Raw genomic sequence first — 23,807 nt, forward strand, 5'->3', positions numbered from 1 at the left:
GACTGACAGCACCAGTGAGTGGTGAGGCTGAGCAACAGGCTCAACACTCAGAAGCCCGGCCTTCCACAGCCCCAGCTTCTCCAGGGCTTCGAATGGCATCTCCTACGTCTGACCCCCAACAATAGCAGCGCTCTGTCCGCGCTGCTAATAAACGTCTTGGGACCACCGGGGGTAGGGGTAGGGGTGTGGGCAAGGCCAAGGGCAAAGGCAACAATGGATGATGGCGGGGCTGGGGGGGTTCAAATTATGGGGGTTAAAGGTGGCTGCAGCTGAAGGCTGTTTGGTACAGGGGTTGTAGTTTTGTTGTTCTTTTGTTGTTGTTGTTATGCTGTTATTTAAGTAAAGTTTACATTTCAAAAGTTTTAACATTCAAAAATGTTACTGAAGTTACTAAATTAACATTTATAAAGTTTCATTAATGTACAACTGTACAAATGTTTAATAAATTTAAATGTATTTTTTCACCCAATTCAAACTTGTGCGGTGTCTCATTTGCAGACTAACAGGGGGAAATAGTCACCATGGTGGGATAGAGTGGGCAGTCAATGATGAAATGTGCCATTCAGCCTTCATGCAAAGTGTTGACGTAAGGCTTTTGCATTGGGGAAAGCACCACGAGGCCTCCTCCCCTGTCGTCGTGGGGGTGGAGGTAGCATGGGTCCCTCATCCACCTCCTCCTCCACCTCCTCTTCCTTCCTCCACCCCCCGCCCCACCCTCTCCTCAAGTGGTTATGCAGTCTCCAGTGGCAAACCCATGATGGCTAAGTTGTGTAGCATGCAGCACACCACAATGAACTTGGAGATCTGCTGAGGGTGGTATTGAAGAGAGCCTCCTGAGTGGTCCAGGCATCGGAAGCACTGCTTCATCATTCCAATTGTCTTCTCGACGATGTTGCATGTGGCTATATGACTGTAATTGTAGCGATGCTCAGCTTGTGTCTGAGGGTTCTGGAGGAGGGTCATGAGCCAGGTGGCGAGCCGATAACCTTTGTGTCCCAACATCCAGCTCTGGCCTTCTGGCTGACACTCAAACCGCTGTGAGACAGTGTTCTCACGCAAGATGAAAGCATCATGGATGCTCCCTGGAAATTGTGCATTTACCGCCATGATGCGCTGAGTATGGTCGCAGACGAACTGTACGTTCAGGGAATGGAACCCCTTTCGGTTTCAGCAAACCTCCGGCTCCTCAAAAGATGCTCGCAGGGCGATGTGCGTACAGTCAATGGCAGCCTGTACTTTCGGGAAACCAGCAATTTGTACAAAGCCTAAAGCCCTCTCATTCTGTGCCTTCTTGGTCATTGGGAACTTGATAAAGTTCATCCTGCGAGTGTACAGTGCAGTCATCACCTGGCGAATGCAGCGATGTGTAGCGCACTGTGACATGGAGCATATGTCCCCCGCTGATGCCTGAAAGGAGCTGGAGGCATAGAAGGCAAGTGCCGCAGTCACTTTCACTTCGACGGGCAGTGCAGTCCTCCTCATGCTTGTAGGCTGTATGTCTGCCTTTATGAGCTGGCATACATCTGTGACCAGCTCTTTTCGAAAGCGCAGCCTTCTAATGCACTGTGCCTCAGACAGCTGTTGGTATGAGCGCTGTTCCGTGAAAACCCGTGGGGGGTAAGGACCCCTCCCCATAAGTCTGCGAGCTCTTTGATTACGCTGTTGAATAAGCCTTCTTCTAGGTCTCTGCTCCATAGACAAAGCAGCCAGCAATAATGGCAGAGAAAGCATATACCCGATTCTTTTTAATGTCCCTAAATGTCCTTAAAAACAAAGTATAAACTCAAAGTGTAAAACGCAGCCTTCCGTCCAAATGCTTTCATTCACTGAACTGTAGCTCCGTTTTTCAAGATGGCGCCGTTAGCGCTGGGTTCGTTGTGAAGTCGACCTGGTGAGACTTGCATTTTTTGGGCGATTTTTTTTCGCGGACTTTAAAAATGACAGCATTGGTCAATTTTTCAAAAACAACGATAGCAGAGCGTTTGGCGCCGAGTGGCGTCACAAAATGGGTCCAAAAAAAAGGTGGATTGTATTTTTTACCGCTGGCGGTAAACTGCTGGCCAATATTGCGAAATGACAGAAAAAATTTAGCGCCAAAAAACACACTTTTACCGCAAAAAATGGGCGCAACCCCGGGCAATTTCTAGCCCAAAGGGTGGTAAAAGTTTGGAATTCTCTTCCACGAATGGCAATTGATGCTAGATCAATATGTAATTTAAAATCAGAGATTAATAACTTTTTATTCACCAAAGGTATGAAGGGAAATGGGCCAAAGGCGGAGTTGGGTTGTAGATCAGCCATGATCTCATTTAATGGCGTAACAGGCTTGAGGACATACTCCTGTTCCTATGTTCCTCTGAAAGACAATTGCCTTTGAAATTTTGTGGGCTATCTATGCCTCAGGAGGTGGGGTGGCGTTGCCGACTAAAGAGGAAATTAACGCAATAGTAAGGAAGGACATTAGCTTGGATGATGTGGAATATGTATGGGTAGAGCTGCGGAATACCAAAGGGCAGAAAACGCTAGTGGGAGTTGTGTACAGACCACCAAACAGTCGTAGTGAGGTTGGGGACAGCATCAAACAAGAAATTAGGGACGCATGCAATAAAGGTACAGCAGTTATCATGGGCGACTTTAATCTACATATAGATTGGGCTGAGCAAACTGGTAGCAATACGGTGGTAGAGGAGTCCCTTGCAGTCAGATTCTGGTGAATTTATAATGAGGAACAAAGAAATGGCAGACCAGTTGAATAAATACTTTGGTGCTGTCTTCACAAAGGAAGACACAAGTAACCTTCCGGAAATACTAGGGGACCGAGGGTCTAGTGAGAAAGAGGAACTGAAAAAAATCCTTATTAGGCGGGAAATTGTGATCGGGAAATTGATGGGATTGAAGGCCGATAAATCCCTGGGGCCTGATAGTCTGCATCCCAGAGAACTTAAGGAAATGGCCCTAGAAAAAGTGAATGCATTGGTGATCATTTTCCAACAGTCTATCAACTCTGGATCAGTTCCTATGGACTGGAGGGTAGCTAATGTAATACCCACTTTTTAAAAAAGGAGGGAGAGAGAAAACGGGTAGTTATAGACCGGTTAGCCTGATATCAGTAGTGGGCAAAATGTTGGAATCAATTATTAAAGATGAAATTGGAAAGCAGTGACAGGATCCATCCAAGTCAGCATGGATTTATGAAAGGGAAATCATGCTTGACAAATCTTCTGGAATTTTTTGAGGATGTAACTAGTAGAGTGGACAAGGGAGAACCAGTGGATGTGGTGTATTTGGACTTTCAAAAGACTTTTGACAAGGTCCCACACAAGAGATTGGTGTGCAAAATTAAAGCACATGGTATTGCGGTTAATGCACTGAAGTGGATAGAGAACTGGTTGGCAGACAGGAAACAGAGAGTCGGGATAAACGGGTCCTTTTCAGAATGGCAGGCAGTGACTAGTGGGGTGACGCAGGGCTCAGTGCTGGGACCCCAGCTCTTTACAATATACATTAATGATTTAGATGAAGGAATTGAGTGTAATATCTCCAAGTTTGCAGATGACACTAAGCTGGGTGGTGGTGTGAACTGTGAGGAGGATGCTAAGAGGCTGCAGGGTGACTTGACAGGTTAGGTGAGTGGGCAAATGCATGGCAAATGCAGTATAATGTGGATAAATGTGAGGTTATCCACTTTGGGGGCAAAAACACGAAGGCAGAATATTATCTTAATGGCTGCAGATTAGGAAAAGGAGAGGTGCAACGAAACCTGGTGTCATGGTACAACAGTCATTGAAAGTTGGCATGCAGGTACAGCAGGCGGTGAAGAAACAGCAGGCGGTGGAAGACACAGAAACCATGCCAGAAATTTCTGGTCACAGGAATGTGGGAAGGGAGGACCTGGAGACAATCACTATCACTAGGGGGGTAGTGCTGGACAGGCTAATGGGACTCAAGGTAGACAAGTCCCCTGGTCCTGATGAAATGCATCCCAGGGTATTAAAAGAGATGGCGGAAGTTATAGCAGATGCATTCGTTATAATCTACCAAAATTCTCTGGACTCTGGGGAGGTACCAGCGAATTGGAAAGCAGCTAAAGTAACGCCTCTGTTTAAAAAAGGGGGCAGACAAAAGGCAGGTAACTATAGGCCGGTTAGTTTAACATCTGTAGTGGGGAAAATGCTTGAAACTATCATTAAGGAAGAAATAGCGGGACATCTAGATAGGAATAGTGCAATCAAGCAGACGCAACATGGATTCATGAAGGGGAAATCATGTTTAACTAATTTACTGGAATTCTTTGAGGATATAACGAGCATGGTGGATAGAGGTATACCGATGGATGTGGTGTATTTAGATTTTCAAAAGGCATTCGATAAGGTGCCACACAAAAGGTTACTGCAGAAGATAAAGGTACACGGGGTCAGTGGAAATGTATTAGCATGGATAGAGAATTGGCTGGCAAACAGAAAACAGAGAGTCGGGATAAATGGGTCCTTTTCGGGTTGGAAATCAGTGGTTAGTGATGTGCCACAGGGATCGGTGCTGGTACCACAACTGTTTACAATATACATAGATGACCTAGAAGAGGGGACAGAGTGTAGTGTAACAAAATTTGCAGATGACACAAAGATTAGTGGGAAAGCGGGTTGTGTAGAGGACACAGAGAGGCTGCAAAGAGATTTAGATAGGTTAAGCGAATGGGCTAAGGTTTGGCAGATGGAATACAATGTCGGAAAGTGTGAGGTCATCCACCTTGGGAAAAAAAACAAAAATAGGGAATACTATTTGAATGGGGAGAAATTACAACATGCTGCAGTGCAGAGGGACCTGGGGGCCCTTGTGCATGAAACTCCTTTTGAGTTTACCTGAAAAAAAACATAAACATTAAACCGTGCCACCCGCCCTGGATGACACAGCAGACATTTACAAGGCCCTTTTTTCTTTTTTTTGTGTGTTTTTCTTTTTTTTTGGTTTTTTTTTGGGGCGCTAAAATCACATTTTTTCCAGTGCCCCCTATAAAAGGGGAGGGGGACACTAAAAGCACCAGCAATTAAAACAAATTAAACTTTAAAACGTAAAATCACTTGTGCATGAATCCCAAAAAGTTAGTTTGCAGGTGCAGCAGGTAATCAGGAAGGCAAATGGAATGTTGGCCTTCATTGCGAGAGGGATGGAGTACAAAAGCAGGGAGGTCCTTCTGCAACTGTATAGGGTATTGGTGAGGCCGCACCTGGAGTACTGCGTGCAGTTTTGGTCGCCTTACTTAAGGAAGGATATACTCGTTGGAGTTCAGAAGGATGAGGGGTGATCTTATAGAAACATTTAAAATAATGAAAAGGATAGACAAGATAGAGGCAGAGAGGTTGTTTCCACTGGTCGGGGAGACTAGAACTATGGGGCACAGCCTCAAAATACGGGGGAGCCAATTTAAAACCGAGTTGAGAAGGAATTTCTTCTCCCAGAGGGTTGTGACTCTGTGGAATTCTCTGCCCAAGGAAGCAGTTGAGGCTAGCTCATTGAATGTATTCAAGTCATAGATGGATAAATTTTTAACCAATAAGGGAATTAAGGGTTATGGGGAGCGGGCGGGTAAATGGAGCTGAGTCCACGGCCAGATCAGCCATGATCTTGTTGAATGGCGGAGCGGGCTCAAGGGGCTAGATGGCCAGTTCCTAATTCTTATGTTCTTATGTAGAAAGCAAATGGCATGTTGGCCTTCATAGCTAGAGGATTTGAATATAGGAGCAGGGAGGTCTTACTGCAGTTGTACAGAGCCTTGGTGAGGCCTCACCTGGAATATTGTGTTCAGTTTTGGTCTGCTAATCTGAGGAAGGACGTTCTTGCTATTGAGGGAATGCAGCGAAGGCTCACCAGACTGATTCTCGCGATGGCAGGACTGACATATGAGGAGAGACTGGATCGACTGGGCCTGTATTCACTGGAGTTTAGAAGGATGAGAGGGGATCTCATAGAAACATATAAAATTCTGACGGGACTGGACAGATTAGATGCAGGAAGAATGTTCCCAATGTTTGTGAAGTCCAGAACCAGTGGTCACAGTCGAAGGATAATGGGTAAGCCATTTAGGACCAAGATGAGGAGAAACTTCTTCACTCAGAGAGTTGTTAACCTGTGGAATTCCCTATCGCAGAGAGTTGTTGATGCCAGTTCATTGGATATATTCAAGAGGGAGTGAGATATGGCCCTTACGGCTAAAAGGATCAAGGGGTATGGAGAGAAAACAGGAAAGGGGCACTGAGGTGAATGATCAACCATGATCGTATTGAATGATGTTGCAGGCTTGAAGGGCCGAATGGCCTATTCCTGCAACTATTTTCTAGGTTTCTATGTTTCCTGGAGTGTATTAGGGATGGTTTTCTCGACCAATATGTCGAGGAACCAACTAGAGGACTGGCCATCCTAGACTGGGTGATATGTAATGAGAAAGGACTAAGTTGTAATCTTGTTGTGCGAGGCCCCTTGGGGAAGTGTGACCATAATATGATAGAATTCTTTATTAAGATGGCGAGTGCCACAGTTAATTTAGAGACTAGGGTCCTGAACTTAACTTCGATGGTATGAGACGTGAATTGGCTAGAATAGACTGGCAAATGATATTTAAAGGGTTGATGATGGATAGGCAAGGACAAACATTTAAAGATCACATGGATGAACTTCAACAATTGTACATCCCTGTCTGGAGTAAAAAACAAAACGGGGAAGGTGGCTCAACTGTGGCTAACAAGGGAAATTAGGGATAGTGTTAAATCCAAGGAAAAGGCATATAAATTGGCCAGAAAAAGCAGCAAACCTGAGGACTGGGAGAAATGTAGAATTCAGCAGAAGACAAAGGGTTTAATTAGGAGGGGGGGAAATAGAGTATGAGAGGAAGCTTGCTGGGAACATAAAAACTGACTGCAAAAGCTTCTATAGATATGTGAAGAGAAAAAGTTTAGTGAAGACAAACATCAGAATCAGATGAATTTATAATGGGGAACAAAGAAATGGCAGATCAATTGAACGAATATTTTGGTTCTGTCTTCATGAAGGAAGACACATATAACCTTCCGGAAATACTAGGGGAGCGAGAGTCTCGCGAGAAGGAGGAACAGAAGGAAATCCTTGTTAGTCAGGAAATTGTGTTAGGGAAATTGATGGGATTGAAGGCCGATAAATCCCCAGGGCCTGATAGCCTGCATCCCAGAGTACTTAAGGAAGTGGCCCTAGAAATAGTGGATGCATTGGTGATCATTTTCCAACAGTCTACCGACTCTGGATCAGTTCCTATGGACTGGAGGGTCGTTAATGTAACACCACTTTTTAAAACAGGAGGGTGAGAGAAAACGGGTAATTATAGACCGGTTAGCCTGACATCAGTAGTGGAGAAATGTTGGAATCAATTATTAAAGATGAAATAGCAGCGCATTTGGAAAGCAGTGACAGGATCGGTCCAAGTCAGCATGGATTTATGAAAGAGAAATCATGCTTGACAATTCTTCTAGAATTTTTTGAGGATGTAACTAATAGAGTGGACAAGAGAGAACCAGTGGATGTGGTGTATTTGGACTTTCAAAAGACTTTTGACAAGGTCCCACACAAGAGATTGGTGTTCAAAATTAAAGCACATGGTATTGGGGTAATGTATTGATGTGGATAGTGAACTGATTGGCAGCCAGGAAGCAGAGAGTCGGGATAAATGGGTCCTTCTCAGAATGGCAGGCAGTGATTAGTGGGGTACCGCAAGGTTCAGTGTTGGGACCTCGGCTATTTCCAATATACATCAATGATTTAGATTAAGGAATTGAGTGTAATATCTCCAAGTTTGCAGATGACACTAAGCTGGGTGGCAGTGTGAATTGTGAGGAGGATGCCAAGAGGCTGCAGGATGACTTGGACAGGTTAGGTGAGTGGGCAAATGCATGGCAGATGCAATATAATGTGGACAAATGTGAGGTTATCCACTTTGGTGGCAAAAACATGAAGGCAGAATATTATCTGAATGGCAGCAGATTAGGAAAAAGGGAGGTGCAATGAGACCTGGGTGTCATGGTACATCAGTCATTGAAAGTTGGCATGCAGGTACAGCAGACGGTGAAGAAGGTAAATGGCATGTTGGCCTTCATAGCTAGGGGATTTGAGTATAAGAGCAGGGAGGTCTTAATGAAGTTATACAGAGCCTTGGTGAGGCCTTGTTCTCCTAATCTGAAGAAGGACATTCTTGCTATTGAGGGAGTGCAGCGAAGGTTCACCAGACTGATTCCCGGGATGGCAGGACTGACATATGAGGGGAGACTGGATCGACTGGGCCTGTATTCACTGGAGTTTAGAAGAATGAGAGGGGATCTCATCGAAACATATAAAATTCTGACGGGACTGGATAGGTTAGATGCAGGAAGAATGTTCCCGAAAGAATGTTCCCGATGTTGGGGAAGTCCAGAACCAGGGGACACAGTCTAAGGATAAGGGGTAGGCCATTTAGGACCAAGATGAGGAGAAACATCTTCACTCAGAGAGTTGTTAACCTGTGGAATTCTCTACCACAGAGAGTTGTTGAGTCCAGTTCATTGGCTATATTCAAAAGGGAGTTGGATATGGCCCTGATGGCTAAAGGGATCAAGTGGTATGGAGAGAAAGCAGGAAAGGGGTACTGAGGTGAATGATCAGCCATGATCATATTAAATGGTGGTGCAGGCTCGAAGGGCCGAATGGCCTACTCCTGCACCTAGTTTCTATGTTTCTATGTTTGGAGAAGGTGATGATTGTTAATCTGGCAGAAATTATTCATCTGCTGGCAGGGTTTCGAGGGCAGTGCTGCGTAGGATAAGTGGGATGGAAAGGAGGTTGGTGAGATGGTGCCATGATGGGCACATTGCAGGATGCTGACAGAGTATCCATGGGTTTATTCAAGCAGGATTCAAGCCTGCGACAGCGGCAGGTGAGAAGGACGAATGAGGACTAGCGATGGGTGATGATATCCCACATGAATCACCACCTTCAGGAAAACAGGGAATGAAATAGAAGGGGAGCGACAAGAGAGCAGAAATTAAATAATGACATTTTATCATTTATATATTCATAGGTCATGAAATATTTGTATTCATCCCTTACAATATGGCTTGCAATATTCCTGTTGTTTTGAGCAGATTTGTTCATTTCTCCATTGTGTCCTGGGACGTTTCACTGAGGGAGTACTGCAGTGTTGGAGGGTCCATCTTTCAGATGAGATGTTTGCCCGGTCTAGTGATTCAGGTGAATGTAAAAGATCCCATGGCACACTTCAAAGAAAAGCAGGGAGGCCTCCCATGTGTTCTGGCCAACAATTGTCCCTCAACTAACAGCACCAAGAAGACAGAGCACCTGCTCATTCGCCCTGTTGCTGTTCATGAGCCCTGGCTCAAATCAAATTGTTTATGTGTAAATAAAAGCAAGTTCCTCTTAGTGTCTGTTGAGATGTCACAGCACCAGGATTGCAGTATGCAGCTGGAATTCTTAGCCCTATGGATAAATCATATAACTGTATCATAATTAATGATAAGATGCCTCAATGTCATGTGTAATGATTTGATCGCAACACTGCAGCTAACAAAAATGTTACTTACATTGATAATTTTGTGCATGAATGCAACACAACAGTACATGTATAACAATGAAATAAAATAGCTATCCAACAGTGGTAATGTGTTTATTTGGTCATCTTTTTAATACACTCGTCAATTTTCATTAAATTTGTTAGTTGCACTCTACACATTTGCTCAAGTGCTCTGCTTACTGATTCTGATGTACTCACAATTTCCTCTTGTTGAAATTCACAGCAACTTTTAGTTCTGTCTGTTATGTATGTAAACCTCACCAATGTGTAAGACTTGCCACGAAGGAGCGCACCTGTAAGAGGCCTAAGGGTCACCTGTGCACCCTGGGCAAGAGTTATAAAAGGTAATCTACCATGCTGCTTCCTCACTCTGGAGTTGCAATAAAGAGACCAAGGTCACAACAGTTTGAGCTTAAGATGTATAGTCTTGTGGAGTTATTCTAAACATAACAATTGGCGACGAGTAACAGATCACGAACTTTCATGGAGTTATGGCTGCCGTTGGTGTTCTTGAGAGATTTGTTGAGGGTGATGATTGGGAAGCCTTCATTGAGCGTCTTGACCAGTACTTCATGGCCAACGAGCTGGAAAAGGAAGAAATCTCGGTCAAGCGCAGGGCGATTCTCCTCCCCGTTTGCAGGTCCACGATATATGGTCTCATCAAAAATCTGCTAGCACCGGCGAAACCAACGGAGAAGTCAGATGAAGAGCTGTGCACGCTGGTTCGGGAACACCTCAAGCCGAGGGAGAGCATCTTGATGGCCAGGTATCGCTTTTATACGCACCACCGCTCCGAGGGCCAGGACGTGGCGAGCTATGTCGCCAACCTAAGACACCTTGCGGGACTGTGCGCGTTTGCTGGATTTTTGGGGAAAGTGTTGCGGGACATTTTCATGCTTGGAATCGGCCACAAGGTCATTCTTCACAAACTGCTGTCTGCCGAATCCCTAGATCTGAGCAAGGCCATCATGATAGCCCAGGCTTTTATGTCCACGAATGTTAACACTAAGCAGATATCATTGCAGCATCGGAACTCACTGGTAAGTACTTTGCATAAAATAACGCCTTCAGCAGGCAGAACTGTACATGGCAGGGCCTACATGCCTGCAGATGCCAGACCTAGGATGACTCAGAGTCCGCCGTGGGGCGTGAATGTGAATCCATTGGCACCATGTTGGTGCTGCGGGGGTAATCATCGAGCCCATCAATGTCGATTCAAGCACTACGTGTGCAAGGGCTGTGGAACAATAGGGCACCTCCAGTGAATGTGCAGACATGATGCGACTCACCACATGGCAGAGTCGGCAGAAGATGACTGATTCGGCGCGGACCATGCTGAACGAGCAGGAGAGGCAACTCAACCTGAGGATGAAGAGTAAGTGTATAGGATACACACCTTCACCACCAAAAGCCCTATGGTGATGTTAAAAGTTAAACTTAATGGCACTCCAGTCTCCATGGAATGGGACATGGGGGTGAGTCAATCAATTATGAGTCAGAAGGCATTCGTGGGGGCTGTGGGGCGACAGAGCACAACGACCCAAGCTGATCCCGATTCAGGCAAAGCTGCGCACCTACACCAAGGGACTGTTACCAGTTATTGGTAGTGTGGACATAAGAGTATCCCATGAGGGAGCAGTGCACGATTTACCACTGTGGATTGTTTCAGGTGATGGGCCAACGCTGCTTGGTAGAAGGTGGATGGGGAAAATTCGATGCAACTGGGAAGACCTCTGTGTATGTTCTCCGGCGAACGACGTCTCCCTTGCTCAAAGGCTGAGCAAGCCCCCATCTTCAGCTGAATCAGGCATCGAAGTGCGGATCCATTTGCAGATCCCTGAGGCATAGGCCGCTCATCACGACCACGAGGAGGTAAAGATCAACTGAGCAGCAGTACAGGCATGGTACCCACCACCCAAAGCTGACGACCTCTTTGCAACGACAGAAGAGGCTCCAGGTCGACCAAGCAGAGTGGGACTCCGGCTGAAACGATCCGAATGCGTCTTCCCGACACTAGTGGCAAAATCCCTGGGGAGGAAGATCGCGGCAGTCGGCATCACGGACATGGACGAGAGTGCGTTCAGACCACGGAACGAAAGTGCGTCCAGACCACGGGACGAAAGTGCGTCCAGACCATGGGACGAAAGTGCGTCCAGACCACGGGACAAGAGAGCGTCCAGACCATGGGACGAAAGTGCGTCCAGACCACGGGACGAGAGAGCGTCCAGACCATGGGACGAAAGTGCGTCCAGACCACGGGATGAAAGTGCGTCGAGACCACGGGACGAAAGTGCGTCCAGACCACGGGACGAGAGTGCACCCAGACCATGGGATGTCACCGCAACAAAACAGAGGCATGTGTTGCCCATCAAGGAAGACGACGGGGCTTGGGGCAAAGATAAAGGGGCGGCCGCTGAGAAGGCCAGGAAGCCACTACGTTCCAATAAGTTGTTTGCACTGTGTTACTCATGTGAGTGTAACCCATTCGTGGCAAATGATGTATTATCACATGGGGTCGGGGGTACCTTACAACAAGCCAAAGTTGCGGGCGAACACCAACCGGTTGTATATGTATCTAACAAAGTACTTGTAGCAAGTGATGTGTTATCACACGGGGTCGGGCGTGTTGTACAGCAGCCAAAGTAGCGGGCGAACCCCAACCAGTTGTACATGTATCCAATAAGTTACCCAAGGCAGTAGCCTGCCTTCACGGGACAAAAGAGACATACCAAAGTGTCCCAATATTTGCTCGAGTCAGACAAACTGCCAATCTCTCAGTTTTGGGAGAGCAGAGGCACTATTATCAATGTTTTGTCTCGAATAGGTCTAACACTGTCTGTGCACTGTAACATGATCCGCCACGGGCCTGGCACTGAGAACGGCACTGACGCCCTCAGTTGGCTACCATTGCCCACCACCGGGGTGGAAACGGCGCAGCCCGCAGACCTGCTCATTGTTATAGAAGTGCTAGAAAGCGAGGGGTCAACCGTAACGGCTCCCCAGACTAGGACCTGGACCAGCCAGGATCCCCAGTTATTGCCTACTCATGGCGAACCACTAGACGGGATATTGCAGCTTATCCGTTTCAAAGCCAAAAGGCCCATCCCATCAGATTGGCCCCTATGGGGCAACCCTGCAACGTTGCAAAGAAAGGCAGGGAGGTTACACACATACCATGGCCCAGGATCCACGGGGACCACGCGGCCTCCCGTCACTACTGAAAGTCTCAAGGCCATATCTGCCATCCTTGGCTTTTCGGACCTTAGGGTCAGCAAAAGTAATCTGGAGCTGGCAGTCCAAATCATAAAGCTGAGCCCCACACGTGTCACGGTAGACTCCCCACAGACCCGGCTATCCCGGGTGCTATGCAGTCACCGGACTGAATCACTCAGAACCGAGCCTTCCATATGCTATCAGCAGAGAATGCACCATGATCGTACGGCTCCTCCACGCGACATCAGAATAAATGATGTAGACCATGTACATGGCCCCAGATGGGCTGCTAGCACTGTATTAGCCAAAGAGGTGAATGGAGTGTTTGTGATGAAAATGGAGCGTTTGTTGTGAAACCATGTAATGGGCAAATGCAGAAAGCATTTGGACCAGACCAAACTGCGAACTACAGATAACCAGGAACCACTGTGAAAGGACCTGGCCCCCAGTGATCCACTAACACAATCGACCTCGCTGTCAACCACGAGGATGAACCCACCATGCCCGTCAGTCCGATCAGACCAACCGCGCGGCCGTGCAGCAACGATCCGACCAACTCACCCATACCAGAACTTCAACTCAGGCGATCGACCCGGGAACGCAGAGCGCCAGATCGCCTCAACTTATGTAACTAATGTAACGCCTCTGTTTATAAAAGGGGGCAGACAAAAGGCAGGTAACTATAGGCCGGTTAGTTTAACATCTGTAGTGGGGAAAATGCTTGAAACTATCATTAAGGAAGAAATAGTGGGACATCTAGATAGGAATAGTGCAATCAAGCAGACGCAGCAATGATTCATGAAGGGGAAATCATGTTTAACTAATTTACTGGAATTCTTTGAGGATGTAACGAGCATGGTGAATAGAGGTGTACCGATGGATGTGGTGTATTTAGATTTCCAAAAGGCATTCGATAAGGTGCCACACAAAAGGTTACTGCAGAAGATAAAGGTACGCGGCGTCAGAGGAAATGTATTTGCATGGATAGAGAATTGGCTGGCAAACAGAAAGCAGAGAGTCGGGATAAATGGGTCCTTTTCGGGTTGGAAATCGGTGGTTAGTGGTGTGCCACAGGGATCGGTGCTGGGACCACAACTGTTTACAATATACATAGATGACCTGGAAGAGGGGACAGATTGTAGTGCAACAAAATTTGCAGATGACACAAAGATTAGTGGGAAAGCGGGTTGTGTAGAGGACACAGAGAGGCTGCAAAGAGATTTAGATAGGTTAAGCGAATGGGCTAAGGTTTGGCAGATGGAATACAATGTCGGAAAGTGTGAGGTCATCCACCTTGGGAAAAAAAACAGTAAAAGGGAATATTATTTGAATGGGGAGAAATTACAACATGCTGTGGTGCAGAGGGACCTGGGGGTCCTTGTGCATGAATCCCAAAAAGTTAGTTTGCAGGTGCAGCAGGTAATCAGGAAGGCAAATGGAATGTTGGCCTTCATTGCGAGAGGGATGGAGTACAAAAGCAGGGAGGTCCTGCTGCAACTGTATAGGGTATTGGTAAGGCCGCACCTGGAGTACTGCGTGCAGTTTTGGTCACCTTACTTAAGGAAGGATATACTGGCTTTGGAGGGGATACAGAGACGATTCACTAGGCTGATTCCGGAGATGAGGGAGTTACCTTATGATGATAGATTGAGTAGACTGGGTCTTTACTCGTTGGAGTTCAGAAGGATGAGGGGTGATCTTATAGAAACATTTAAAATAATGAAAGGGATAGACAAGATAGAGGCGGAGAGGTTGTTTCCACTGGTCGGGGAGACTAGAACTAGGGGGCACAGCCTCAAAATACGGGGGAGCCAATTTAAAACCGAGTTGAGAAGGAATTTCTTCTCCCAGAGGGTTGTGAATCTCTGGAATTCTCTGCCCAAGGAAGCAGTTGAGGCTAGCTCATTGAATGTATTCAAGTCACAGATAGATAGATTTTTAACCAATAAGGGAATTAAGGGTTATGGGGAGTGGGCGGGTAAGTGGAGCTGAGTCCATGGCCTGATCAGCCATGATCTTATTGAATGGCGGAGCAGGCTCGAGGGGCTAGATGGCCTACTCCTGTTCCTAATTCATATGTTCTTATGTTCTTATGTTCAACTTGTAAATAACTTGTACATAAGACTTTGGGGGGGAGTGATGTTATGTATGTAAACCTCACCAAGGTATAAGACTTGCCACCAGGAGGCACACCTGTGGGAGACCTAAGGGTCACCTGTGCACACTGGGCAAGCAGGTATCAAAGGCAGTCTACCATGCTGCTTCCTCACTCTGGAGTTACAATAAAGAGACCAAGGTCACAACAGTTTGAGCTTGAGATATACAGTCTTGTGGATTTATTCTAATCGTAACACTGTCTGTTTGAATATGTGTGCAATTCATCTGCACTACTTGTCAAACATAGCGAAGGGTATTGGCATCCTCCAACGTGATATTCATCATTTATCTGTATGCATTCTTGTACTTTTAATGTATTGAGCCAAATGATGCAAAGGAATGGATTTTTCCCATATATATCCCAAGATACATGAGATATGTGGATTTAGAAAACAAGCTTTTGAAAATCAGACTTTTATTTCTCTTGTCTGGTTGAAATTTTTGTTATGTGCAATTATGCATTAAATACTGCTTGCTCCTCCAACAAATGTTACCACATTCCAATCTTTATGAAAAAAATGCATCAGAAGTACTTTCTTTAAAGAAGTTCATTCGTTGTCCTTAAGTGTGCCCCTCCCCCGTCTACCCACTCAAAAAATGGTATCCCCAACTATTGGATTACATGTTCAAATCCCAGTCTTGACTTGAAAATTTAAATTTGTTTGACTTCACTGGGTGACCAGTGTAATGTAGGCACCTGTGAGTATGCTCATTGGTTTATAGAGACATTGCATTGTGAGTGGCTTAGCCAGTCACGTGATGTTCGCAAGACTCAATAAAACCCCAGTCAGTTGGGTCTAGGTCATCCACGATGAGGTATGCAGTTGTGAGCCGAGTGTATGAACAGGTAATGTACAGTGTGATTGTTAAACCTTTGTTAATAAACCAATTAGTTCTTAATAGCAACGTGCTGCTCGGAATTCTTAAGCAAAGAACCCACAAATCAAATACATTACAACCAGTAACAGTTCTCGACTTAACTATAAAATAGAACACTGCTGCATCAAAGTGTTCCAGTGTTTCTCTGACTTGAGGAGTCACATTTTACAGGAGAGGAGAACTGATGGCTGCAGAGATAACCAGGTAATAAGAGACAGCTCCACAGGTCGGCTACAACTTCCAGCACGAGCTGTTCCAGGTATGCCACGGCTTCGAGGTAGGCGACTGGGTGACGTCATCAAAACCCAGGTCGCTGTTTGGAGCGCGGGCAGGAGAATCGGCGGGGCCCTGGTAAAGCAGAGGAGTGGGAAAGTTGTGGCAGAAGTGCGGCGAGTGATCGAGGCGGAGGAGCGTTGAGGGATCGTGGCTGAGATTCAGTGGGTGATCGTGGCAGAGGTTCGGTGAATGTTTGGTGCGGAGGTGTGATGGGAGATCATGGCGGAGGTGCGGCAAATGAGGGTACGGGGCCCAGAAAAGCCGAGGACCCAGGGGCAGCACGGGCCGGCCCACACTGTGATGTGTGCGCACGAGGTCCGTGCAGCAGAGCAGGTCTTCAGTCGTCCTGCTTAACCCTTGCCACTGGATAAAGACCTAGCTCTGTCAAGCCCGTGTGGTGGCTGGTGAGCAACGGTCACCACACGTTAAAAAAATCCACGCACAGACATCTTCCACCCTTCAATTGGAGCTCATGGCTGAAACATCGAGTCCTTCATTGAAACATCTGTGAACTCATGTGGAAGCAGGTCATCCTCGTTTGAGGGACTGCCTATGCTGATGGAGAGACAGCAGTTGGAGACTTGAAAGTTTATTAAAGTTGGTCCAGCTAAAATGACAGTGAGGCTAATGGCATCGCCATTATTTATGTATAAATGCTACAGCAACTTCAGGTGAGGGGCAGTTGCATGGTTAAACTCAAATAACCAAATGTTGCTGTCTGAGTTGTGCTGCTCCACCTTTAGCATCTCATTGTCTGCCTCATCACTGAAATACGTTGAATGGCATGAGGTTGCTGTATTCGCATGGTAGATACCTGACACACAAAGTTGAACATAAACATAAGAACATCAGAATTAGGAACAGGAGTAGGCCATCTAGCCCCTTGAGCCTGCTCCGCCATTCAACAAGATCATGGCTGATCTGGCCGTGGACTCAGCTCCACTTACCCGCCCGCTCCCCATAACCCTTAATTCCCTTATTGGTTAAAAATCTATCTATCTGTGATTTGAATACATTCAATGAGCTAGCCTCAACTGCTTCCTTGGGCAGAGAATTCCAGAGATTCACAACCCTCTGGGAGAAGAAATTCCTTCTCAACTCGGTTTTAAATTGGCTCCCCCGTATTTTGAGGCTGTGCCCCCCTAGTTCTAGTCTCCTCGACCAGTGGAAACAACCTCTCTGCCTCTATCTTGTCTATCCCTTTCGTTATTTTAAATGTTTCTATAAGATCACCCCTCATCCTTCTGAACACCAACGAGTAAAGACCCAGTCTACTCAATCTATCATCATAAGGTAACCCCCTCATCTCCGGAATCAGCCTAGTGAATCATCTCTGTACCCCCTCCAAAGCTAGTATATCCTTCCTTAAGTAAGGTGACCAAAACTGCACGCAGTACTCCAGGTGCGGCCTCACCAATACCCTGTTGAGTTTTGTCCATTCCAGTCTCAGTACGCTTTTAATGATATGATAAGTGTTAATTATTGCCAAACAACCTCTCTGGCATTGACAATTAACTATTGCAAGTCTGGACTCTCATTCCTTCAGGATTTAATTGTTGTTGAGATTTAAAACAAATAAAATTTTAAAAAAATTATTTTTATTTTTACTTTTCCTTCCTGTCTATTAATTTCTCTCTTTAAATGCAATCTTTCTTTCCCTCTCTTTGCCTGGAATTTTCCCTTTGCCGAGCATACGGGTCTGGGGACAGGTCAGCAGCAACAATTGATGAAATTGCCAGCGTGTCGGGAATCCACCATCAGCCTGCCGACTTCTGTATTTAACCCGGGCGCGTTTCCTAACACGCCATCAGCCTGATCGGCAGAGGTGGGTGACCTCATTTAAGTCGTTATCTGCTTGTTGAGAGACCCGTAAGAGGGTTTTTAACAGCCGCTTTTGGCTTTAGTTTCAGGAGCACAGGATTGACGCAGCTCAGGAAACTTGCCTGTGAAGGGCAGGCAGCAGCTCAGTGGCCATTGTGCGAGTGCATTAAGTGACTGCTGGAAAAAACATATAAATACTCACACCTTACACCTGATTACTTGAGTAATGGAAAGGGCTCTTGTTGATTCCATTTTGTGCAGAGATTTAGCTGTCAACAGTTTGCAGGTCATTTCTACAATCTCAGAAGCCACTCTCACCACATTGCTGGTCACTATCACTACATTGAGGGATTGGCCCTTAGATCTCCACTTTACCTGCCATCTATTACATCAGCATTGATGCCGCTTATGCTCCCCCACCTTGGACCTCAGGATCAGACCAAGATAAGCCCCACCACCAACAACACCAGCCACCAGCAGCAGCAACCACAACAGCAGCCTGCCCCTCAACGACCTGATGCTCCACAGGAGAGAGGGGGCACCACAGGGCTGCAGCACGCCGGAGGCCATACCTCCCAACACAAGGTATACAGGCAGAGGATGAGCTTCTTGGACTTGACTGAGCGGCAGTGCTTCAGGAGGCTCAGGCTATCGCTCCAGGCCATTGCAGACATTTTTGATTGCTGAAACAAGACCTGCAGCCCAGAGGACCTGGTGGACACTCCTTACCAATGGCTGTCAAAGTCACCACCACCACCCTCAACTTCTTCGCCTCAGGCTCCTTCCAGGGATCGGCAGCAAACATTTGTGGGATCTCACAGCTGGCCACCCAGAGATGTACCATGAAAGTGACCGATGGCATGTTTGACAAGTCAGCCAATTGTGCCAACTTTGCCACTGATGTCGCCAGTGTTACTGAACAGGCGCTCGGCTTTTCGGCTCTGCCTCGGACTCTTGGCAGGCTTCCCACAGGTGCAGGGCGTCATCAACTGAGCAAATATGGCCATCAAGGCACCCCCACATCACCCAGGAGTGTTTGTGAACCGCAAGCGCTTCCACTCCCTCAATGTGCAGCTGGTCTACAACTATAGGAAGATCATCATGCATTGTGTGCGTCAGATTCCCTGGCAGCTGTCATGACTCTTTCGTCATGCGCCAATCCACCTTCCCTCAGCTCTTCGCACCTCCAAACAGACTTACCGGCTGGCTACTTGGAGACAAGGGTTATTCACTGAAGACATGGCGAATGACACCCTTGAGGACGCCAAGTACTGAGGCTGAGGAGTGTTATAATGAGAGCCACATGTCCACCAGATGTGTCAATAGGCATGCTGAAGATGCGCTTCAGATGCCTTGACAGATCTGGAAGAGCCCTTCAGTACACACCAGTCAGGGTCTGCGCAACATAACACAGCAGTAAGGATTGGAGCTGTAGGAGGAGCAAGGCGCAGAGCACACAGCCTCTGCAGAGGAGGAGGAGGAGAAGGAACCTGAGTTGGAGATGGCACCGCACAGCGCCGCACGTTGCTGCTCGGGAGCCCGGGATGGCCTCATTATGGCCAGATTTACTTAACTTGTACCAATGTACATAAGAACATAACGTACCTATATGGCTGCCACAACAACACCATAAATCATCCCTACAATGACCAAGCCATTCCTCTCACCCAAACCCCCAGTACTTGAGGTTAAGTAATGTCTCACCATTCACTCTAAGTGACAAAGCCGCTTCCAAGGTAGCAGGCAAAAATGGCCAAGGCTGGAAAATGGTGCAGAGAAATACATTTATTTGTGTCATCAAAATAACTAATACTTAACATACAAACATAGAAACATAGAAAAATAGGTGCAGGAGTAGGGCATTCGGCCCTTCGAGCCTGCACCACCATTCAATAAGATCATGGCTGATCATTCACCTCAGTACCCCTTTCCTGCTTTCTCTCCATACTCCTTGATCCCTTTAGCCGTAAGGGCCATATCTAACTCCCTCTTGAATATATCCAATGAACTGGCATCAATAACTCTCTGCGGTAGGGAATTCCACAGGTTAACAACTCTCTGAGTGAAGAAGTTTCTCCTCATCTCAGTCCTAAATGGCTTACCCCTTATCCTTAGACTATGTCCCCTGATTCTGGACTTCCCCAACATCGGGAACATTCTTCCTGCATCTAACCTGTCCAGTCCTGTCAGAATTTTATATGTTTCTATGAGATCCCCTCTCATCCTTCTAAATCCCAGTGAATAAAGGCCCAGTCGATCCAGTCTCTCCTCATATGTCAATCCTGCCATCCCTTGTTTGTTCACACAAATGTAAATGTGCATCTACTTTTGTGTTTTTTTTCTTTTCTGAGTTCTTTTATGAGGTGCTACCTCTGTGGCTTCAGCAGAGGTCGAGGCAGGCTGCTCACTTCCCTGCTGCGACTGGTTAGACACTTTTGGTGGATGTCATCTGGGTTTTGGAGACTGTGATGGCCCCGCCAAATCTGCTCCTCCTGCAACTGTGTGCCGGCAGACTTGGCCATCAGGATTTGAGGAAGCATCTGGGGAGGCAATGGGGGAGAAGTGGGAGCACTTTGAGAAGAGCCCCCACTTCCATGTCCCCTCTCACCATCACCCCTCTCATGGACCCTGCGAGCAAGGAGCTGGAGAGCATCTTGCTGCACAGCAGTGGGGCAAGGAACCCCCAAAGTCCAAGTTATATCCCTCCTCGAGATGAGGTCTTTGAGCGTCTGCCATCTGTTGTCCACAGCAAGCATGTTCTCGTGTGAGTAGCACATTTGCTGCTCCATGCAGGTGGCCATCCTTCCCATGGAACAGCACATCGTCACCATCGCCTGCGACACGGCGCTCATGTTGGAGATGGACTTCTCCATTCTCTGCACAGTTGCAGATATCGCGGCTGCAAAAGCTGGCAGAGCCTCGTGCAATTGTTGCTGCCCCTCCAAGATCACCCTCTTTCTCAATGGTCCTCACTTGTGCATTGTGAGACACCAGGTGACAACGCTACTCTATCTCGCACAGGACCTACCGAGGCGTGCGTCTCTGCGCTGATGCTGGCTGCACTTGGCCCTGCTGATGCTGCACCCTCAGAGGCTGGAGGTTCCTCTGAGGGGCTTCTTCCTCCTCTGGCTGGACAGTGAGGGTCGGTGGGGGGGGGGGGCGGGGGGCGGGGGGGCACTTGATGGACCTGTGGGAGAGTAAAGAGATGATTTAGAAGTGTTATAGTAAAAATGGGTTGCATTACCATTATGCTCACAATGAAAATTCTCTGGCTGCTGACATCAGTCACCATCTGAGTGACACTGACAGCAATTTCCGCATTTTCGTGTTTAGCTGCGCATGAGTGGACACCAGAAGTTGCTGTCAGTTTTACACAGTAATGATGGCGAGCGCTGACAGTCTCACTGCCATTACAACTGCAAAATCCGGGCCATTTTATTTATTGCCATAAAAATAATAGAAGATGGATAAAATGAAGTCTGACCTAATCCAATCAATATTTGATTCCCTGTTGCTGCTGGCAACTGTATTTTTTATCTAAACTGTTACTATAATCATTCAACTTTCTCATCTCTCTTGTATGATGACAATGACTCTTTAATATACTAATGGTCTCTCGTTAAACTATAATTTAAAAGCAATTAATGTAGTTTCAAGGGAAATTAAAAGCGATGCAGAGTAATTATCCATTAACATGTATAATAAGACTAAACTGTAAACTGTAGAAAATATCTCAGTTTGGTTTATTTTGGAAATATTTCTCAATGGTAATGTGATGGGGAGATCCATTATCCTATGTACTGAATGATGGGGTTTCAAATCCTCATCTTTGAGCTGTCAGCGAGAGTATCAGCTACAAGGAAGAGATTGCTGATGTCTCGGGGAGAGGCACTCTGCAAAGGTTCTATTTCAATGTGTAATTCATCATCTTTTACTGCCTGGTTATGGGGCAGCATTGACAAAGACAAACATGTGTACTCATCCACTCAAACTCTTGGGATATAGGGCCTGGGACACTGAAGGCAGAAATTAAGGAGAGAAATTTATTCAAAATCAAGTTATCCATTCCAGTTCTAAAATACCAAACAGTTATAAAAAAATGATGGTTCTTTTAAAATTGTTTTTGTTTGCACCAACAGACTTGGAGAAGTTACTCAGCCCAACTGTGCAAGGGAGAGAAAACAACACCAGGTGATCCAGGTATTAACCCAGGAAGCTTCAGTATCTCAGTGCAGAAAATATACATCTTTAAAAAATATCGAGCACATTTTTGAAATTATCATTTAAAAATAGCATCTCACGTGTATTTTTCGGGAAACAGAACAATCCTTCAGGATTTTTTTAAACTATTATTGTTTACATGTTGCTATTGAGATCCAGTTTATTTTATTTTTGCGCAAAACGCCTTGGTTAATAGAATGATACAGCACAGAAGGAGCCCACTTGGCCCATTGTGCCTGTGCCAGCTATTTGGAAGAGCGATCCAATTAGTCCCATACCCTTGCTCCTTCCTCATAGCCCTGGAAAATGTTCTCCTTCAAGTATTTATCCTAACAATTTTTTTCTTCATGTTCTTTTGACAATGACCTTACATCTGTGTCATAGAATCATAGAATCATAGAAATTTCCAGCACAGAAGGAGGCCATTTCAGCCCATCGTGTCCGTGCCGGCCAACCAAGAGCAATCCGGCCTAATCCCAATTTCCGGTTCCTGGTCCGGAGCCCTGTAGGTTATGGCACTTTAAATGACATCCAAGTATTTTTTTAAACGCGGTGAGGGTTTCTGACTCTACCACCCTTTCAGGCAGTCAGTTCCAGACCCCCACCATCCTCTGGATGAAGACATTTTCCTTCATACCTCCTCTAAACCTCCCCCCAATTGCTTTAAATCTATGCCCCCTGGTTGGTGACCCCTCTGCTAAGGGAAATAGGTCTTTCCTATCCACTCTACACCTCAATAAGATCTCCCCTCAGCCTCCTCTGTTCCAAAGAAAACAGACCCAGCCTATCCAATCTTTCCTCATAGCTAAAATTCTCGTCCAGGCAACATCCTTGTAAATGTCCTCTTACCCTCTATAGTGCAATCACATCTTTCCAGTAATGTGGTGACCAGAACTGTACACAGTATTCCAGCTGTGGCCTAACCAGTGGTTTATATAGTTCAAACATAACCTCCTTGCTCTTGTATTCTTGTGTCCTCTGTTTACCGACCATTCAGCCACTGGAAACAGTTTCTCTTTATTTACTCTGTCATAAACCATTTATGATTTTGAACACCTCTATCATCTCTCCTCTTCACATTCTCTGCTCTAAGGAGAACAACCCCAGCTTCACCAGTCTCTCCACACAACTGACATCCCTCATCCCTGGTACCATTCAGTAAATCTTTTCTGCACCCTCTCTAAGGCCTTGACATCCTTCCTAAACTGTGGTGCCCAGAATTGGACACCATACTCCAGCTGGGTCCGAACCAGTGTTTTATAAAGGTTTAGCATAACTTCCTTGCTTTTGTACTCTATGCCTCTATTTCCAAGTATCCTATATGTTTTTTTCCACAGCCTTCTCAACATGTCCTGTTACCTTCAAAGATTTGTGCATATGCACCCCCAGTTCTCTCTGTTCCTCCACCCCCTTTAAAATTGTACCATATAGCTTATGTTGCCTCTTCTCATTCTTCCAACTAAAATGTATCAATTCATCCTTTTCTGCATTAAATTTCATCTGCCACGTGTCTGCCCATTTCACCAATCTGTCTATGTCCACTTGAAATCGATTACTATTCTCCTCACTGTTTACTCAGTTTCAGACTTTCATGTCATCTGCAAATTTTGCAATTCTGCCCTGTATCCCAAGTCCAGGTCATTAATGTATATCATAA

General features: G+C 46.2%; 1 long non-coding RNA gene across 1 annotated transcript in view; it reads left to right on the forward strand.

Moving 5' to 3' along the window:
• Window positions 1–23,807, forward strand: part of LOC139276694 (uncharacterized) — a 122,993-nt gene that overhangs the window by 57,609 nt on the left and 41,577 nt on the right. Inside the window, exon 2 of the long non-coding RNA XR_011595973.1 lies at window positions 22,069–22,129. This is a non-coding gene — a long non-coding RNA (uncharacterized lncRNA). The remainder of the gene's footprint in view (window positions 1–22,068; window positions 22,130–23,807) is intronic.

Source organism: Pristiophorus japonicus, chromosome 12, assembly GCF_044704955.1.
Source record: "Pristiophorus japonicus isolate sPriJap1 chromosome 12, sPriJap1.hap1, whole genome shotgun sequence".
NCBI lineage: Eukaryota > Metazoa > Chordata > Chondrichthyes > Pristiophoridae > Pristiophorus > Pristiophorus japonicus.